We start from the raw sequence: 5892 nt of genomic DNA, 5'->3' as shown, positions 1-5892 counted from the left end.
TCAGGAAGGACTCCGCATAGCTGCAGGGCGAGAGCAGGCAGTTCTTGAGGCGGCTCAGGGGAAACGAGTGGATGTGGGTTCCTCGGAACTGACCCCCTTTACCACGAGAGAGGTGGAGAAGCTCATTAAGCTGTGCCTGGCCCTGCCAATATCTGTCGCGGCATCCGAGCGCTCTTTCTCAGCCTTGCGCAGGCTGAAAACCTGCTGCGCACCATGACGCAGGAGAGACTAACACATTTGACCGTTATGAACGTTCACAGTGACCTCATGCATGAAAAGCCCTAAGTCAGGAGCGCAGACTTTTCTTTTTTTCATTCAAGGGTGCAAATAATGCCGTTATGTTCCTTAAATGGCCTGATTTAGTGATCAAAGTTTCATTTTCTTAACAATAAAGATGCCGTGTTCATCCATTCTAGTTCTGCTATAACTGCACGCCATTATAAAATAACTTCAAATCAAATCCTTAATCATTGATAAAAGTGCGTGCTTCCCCCCCTCAGAAAATAGTTCCGACGTCCATGAAGCCGGTGAATCAGATCAATAGAACGTTTTTTTTTTCTGGTTATCATCTATTGATATTCGGTACGCTACAGTTGTGGTGTCAGAATTTAATGTATTTTATGTACACAAGCAGGAAAGCTGGTGCCGCGGCCGGCGGAGAATTAATGCTCATTTGCTCATTTATTTGCGCAAACTTGGAGCCATATGTGATCATAATGATGATGAGAAAAGAAAACACATTAACTTAAGTTACAGCCTAAACTGAGATACGAACTCGTATCAGCGGGTGATTCTGCTTACTGAGGGAGCTGCTCTACCAGGGGAGCTATACACCAGTCACAATGTTTTCATGTATCTTAGTTATCACCGACCCGCTGCCCCAGCTGACACACCAGCGTCTGGACATACGTGCTGCTGTCGTGTCTTCAACCTAAAAACTGATCTTTATACATTTTTTCGTTGAGTAAGAATCCTCGCTGAATTATGGAACTGATAAGAATCATTTCTTAAATGCTTGTATGGACGTTGAAACTTCTGTAGGCTGTGCGTAATTTAAAAGGCTTCATAGTGAAAAAAATCATTCATCTCATCCGCCATCAACATCATCAACAACTCACTAAGTTTGTCCTTGCTAGAGGGACCCTGTAGCGACAGACTGAAGGAAGGAGTTGGAATGAGGTGTGGAGTGGGTGAGGTATTATTAGCTACATTCTTGTATTTAAGCAACAACGAACAGAAACATAAATCAGGCAACTCTGTCCATTCCCGTCCATGGTCACTGCTCCCTGCTGCTGCATGTTGTCGTCCTCCTGCTCACAGATGCCACCTGGTGGTTGTTTGGGCACATTGCCGCTTCTCATGAAAACACAATTGATCCGCCACTAAAAAGGTGCGTGATTCTCGCGTGATTCATGCGAGAATCACGCGTGAACTCGGCCACAACGAAGTAGTACCTACTGTAGCTTATTCTGATTCACAGTATTTTAATCTAATGTCTTGCAATCCATGTGTTGGTCTTTTCCTGTCTGTCAACACAAGGACACTGACCCAGAAGAGGAGCAGACGAAGGGCCTCATTGTGGGTATCCTCACTGTGTTGGAGGATGATAACAACGCAGCTCCTCAAAGTGTCGTGAGTGTTGCTGTTGTTGTGGAAGAAGAGATTGTCCTTCAAGATCTCCCTGACCTGCCAACTGCTTTTGCTTACCTCTTTGGACTGATCTATGCTCTAAACCTGAAGTACCCAAAAGATCTCAGGTACACGTTTGAAACTGTTCAGAAGGTTTTCATGGAACTTGGTACAGACCTCTCTGCAAGGGTCAGATCCCTCAAAAACAAACTCCTTCAGTGAATCCACAAGTTAACTGATGATGTTGGATCTGAAATGTTGACCTCTAAAAGTTCCCTTCTGTCCAGCCAACACCATGTTAATTTACTCTCGCTGTTACTCACTCTCAACTCTTATGTACCTCGATCTCCAACTCTCTTACATTTATTTTGCACTTTTATTGGGTTTTTCTTAAACATGTAACATGTTAAGATTCAGTGTTTGTAAATTGTCACATAGTATTGAGCAGTGTTACAAAAAAGAATATGCTGATTATTTTGAGACCGGAAGTTATGACGCTCAGTGACCTTGTTAACAGATTTATTGGATTCATAGTTGTGTATCATACTGGTTCTGTATGGTCTTGTATACATGGCTCATGTTTGATATTTTGAGACCGGAAGTTATGGCGCTTAGTGACCTTGTTAACAGATTTATTGGATTCATAGTTGTGTATCATGTTGGTTCTGTATGGTCTTGTATACATGACTCATGTTTGATCTTTTATTCAATGTCAAAGTTTATAAGTATACAATGTAGCACAAGTTGACTGCTAGGACTGGGACAATTGGGTCTCATCAGTTTGCATTTACTTGGCCCTGTTGAAAGGGATTTGATGCTGGTACAGTTTAAATAAATCAAATGTTATGAATGTATATGTTGCATCTGTAATTATTTATACATTTGATTAGAAGTTATTGGTTACATTATATTACTTATATTACATTATAAACTATTGCAGTGTGCAATTTTAAATTCCTTTTAAATGATTCTGCTATACTAACTTAACCAAATTTAAGTGGATTCTGTGTAAGAATTCAGAGTTATTACAATGTAAAATTATAAGTTAGTACAATTTACAGGAGAGTTAGCAGAAGTAAGGATTAAAAGTTATTACAGTGTGAAATTATAAGTTAGTACAATTTACGGGAGAGTTAGCAGAAGTAAGGATTAAAAGTTATTACAATGTGAAATTATAAGTTAGTACAATTTACGGGAGAGTTAGCAGAAGTAAGGATTAAAAGTTATTACAATGTGAAATTATAAGTTAGTACAATTTACGGGAGAGTTAGCAGAAGTAAGGATTAAAAGTTATTACAATGTGAAATTATAAGTTAGTACAAGTTACGGGAGAGTTGACAAAAATCAGAATTCAGAGTTGAGCAAACTCAAAAGCAAAACTTAAAATATTTAGTTTAATTGCCCAACTTAAAATTTTATCGAAGTTTGTTGCCTTGAAATTATGAGTTCACCCAACTTTTCTTTTTTTACAGTGTTGTCCTCCCCATGTGTAGCCTATATATATAGCTGTGAGAATGTTTGGACTGTTAATTCAGTAGCCTAGTTCAATTTCTGGGGATTTAGGGATTGTATGATTCATAAATGACAGTGCCTTTACATAAATCTACTTTGTAGGCAATTCTTATTCAATAAATATGACTTCCAAGGGCTGACATCTGCCCAGTCGTTATGATTCTCACCTCAATCATAACAGTGTCATCGTTAAACAAATAACAAGTTATGATTGACAAATTTAGATCACAGTGAAAAGTAGTTATCATTTTAGAAAAATCCACTTTGTATGACCTCAAAACCCTGAACCTAAGAAGTATGATCAATTCATTGGTACAACGTTTGTATTTCTATTTGTTACATTTGTGAGATTAAATAGTAAAAATCACACCACATCCCATCTGCCCATTAAGAGGATTAACACAGGGGAATTTATGTGCAAAGTGGAAAAGTAGGGGGATCTCTTCTGCTTCAATTTCATCAGCGATCAAGAACGCATGCGCAATTTCTTCAGCCATAGCTATCCGAACGTGTTCTGCAAACTACAGGTAGCCTACAGATGGATCTAACAGGACGGACATATTTCTGTGACTTCCTGTATATTCTTTGACGGCGGCTGGACACTGTCCGACTTGACTGCAGCTTTTTGTCACTGCCCCCTGCTGCTGCCGCCTGGTCTCGTCCACCTTCCAGGCGAGGTGCAGTTCATCTCGAACGAGCCTAATGAGTCCTTTGCTCCTCATTCGTTGCAATCAAGCCTATTCAACACACCTGGCTTGGTAGAAACTCACTTGATAGCTACTTAACTTCAATGGTCTCACAACAACTGACACAAAAAGTATCTAGACAAGATTAAATATTTCAACTAACTTTCTTCACAGAATGCCTAAACACCAAGTCTACAATTTCTCTTTACTCACCAGCAGCAGTTCAGCTTCCTTCACCTGGACAAAATGTATCTTCATGTGTTCGACCAGTGATTGGCAAGCCTTATCTGGACGTTCCTTTTGAGTGTTGTCCTTCAAGCAGGATCTTTTGAGGTGGACAGGCAGTGTGTCACACCCCTTTTTGCACCGGAGGAGAATAATGTGGAGATGGACAGAGGCAACAGTGAGGGTGGCGCCATAGAGGGGTCAAAGGTCAGTTGTATGGTAAATGGCATAAGAAGTCATAAAAATGTCGTAGTTAGTATATTCGGTTAAAAAACATAAAATTCTTTGAGTCTAAATCTAAATCGAACGATAGAAACATCAAAGTATAGTGACTTAAAATATCATATAGAAAAAAGTGTCCGTAGAATACCAGTACGTTATCGTGTAATCACAGATGTTGAATCAGACTCACATTAGACTGGTCTAATACTGACTTAGGTCTACGTGAGACTAGAATAACCATCTGTTACTTATGAGCCAGCATAAACCAGTAGGTAACCAGACTGGGACTGTGTGATCTTCAGGTGAGTAGAGACTCTGATGCTCCAGAGAGGTTGACCCCTCTATTGGAGAACTACAATCCCTCCCACAGACAGACAGAGGGGGGCTCTGGGGTATCAGCAGGGTCCAACAGGTTTGAGGGAGGCAGCTTTGTACCCACACCTGCCTCAAGGTAAGACCACATCTTGCACCTGAGTTTTGAGCTGTTTGAGCCTTTATGGCAGCGGTCACCAGCTACATTTGTCGGAGGGCCAGAATTTTTCCGGACAGACACCTTGGGGGCTGGACATTCAAATTAAATGACATAAAAATCACATTTTTTAGAAGCTTGTGGAGATCAAAGGGTGACAACAAGGGGAAACACTGACGAACACAGAGGAAGGCAAGACCAAGACGGACAGAGATGGACACAGGCTAACAGACGCTAACACGGAGAAAAGTCGGGAACGGGAAATCACAAAACATCATGGAGGGAGAAATGAAACGGACTCACAAAGACAAGAGGGAGGACAAAGACTAAATACCAACAACACTAATGAGGGGATGAGAAACAGGTGGAGTGAGGAGGGACACGGACAGGTGAGGGAATCAATGGAAAAACACACAGGAGGAACTGTCAAGCAGGACGCGACACACAAGGGCAAAACTTCAAAGTAAAACAGGAAACAGAAACAAACAGACACTGAAACATGACATCTGATAGTTATTTCAGTCTCAGTTGTTATTTCTGTTGCTTTAATAGCGGGGACCACACAATATGTTCTCTTTGATCCTCACAATTTTGGAATCCAGTTGCAGGCCAGATTGGAAGGTTCTGCGGCCGCCAGTTGATGATCACTGCTTTATGGTGTCCCTTCTTACCTATGAACCCCACTCCCTCCCCAGGGGTGGACCCCCATCTTGTGGAGTCCTTGGCCCACATGCTATGCTGACACGACACTTTCTGGCCAAAAACTCTGACATCGGAGCTGCACGCGACACCATCCAGTATGCCAAACAGCCCTGGCCACACCAGCCCTGATGACTGTCCCTGGCATCGCCTATACTAAACCAATGGCGTAACCAGAGAACATTTCAAAAATAAAAACATGAAACTGAACCCTCTGGATCTTAAACTCCTAAACTCAAGTTTAAACCGATTCACAAACATGTGTTACTGATCTGTTATAAAATCATCAGGGGCCTCATGTATCAATGTTGCGTACGCACAGAAAAGTGGCGTACGTCATTTTCCACGCCAACGTTCAGATGTATCAAAAGTGAAACGACCGTGGAAATGTGTGGTGCCCCCCAATGGAAATGTCACATTGCAGTAGCCACGGCGCACTTCTGCAGTCAT

The sequence above is a fragment of the Pagrus pagrus genome, assembly GCF_965226575.1.
Source record: "Pagrus pagrus genome assembly, contig: HAP1_SCAFFOLD_103, whole genome shotgun sequence".
Classification (NCBI taxonomy): domain Eukaryota; kingdom Metazoa; phylum Chordata; class Actinopteri; order Spariformes; family Sparidae; genus Pagrus; species Pagrus pagrus.
Note: the sequence above shows the minus strand (reverse complement) of the source record.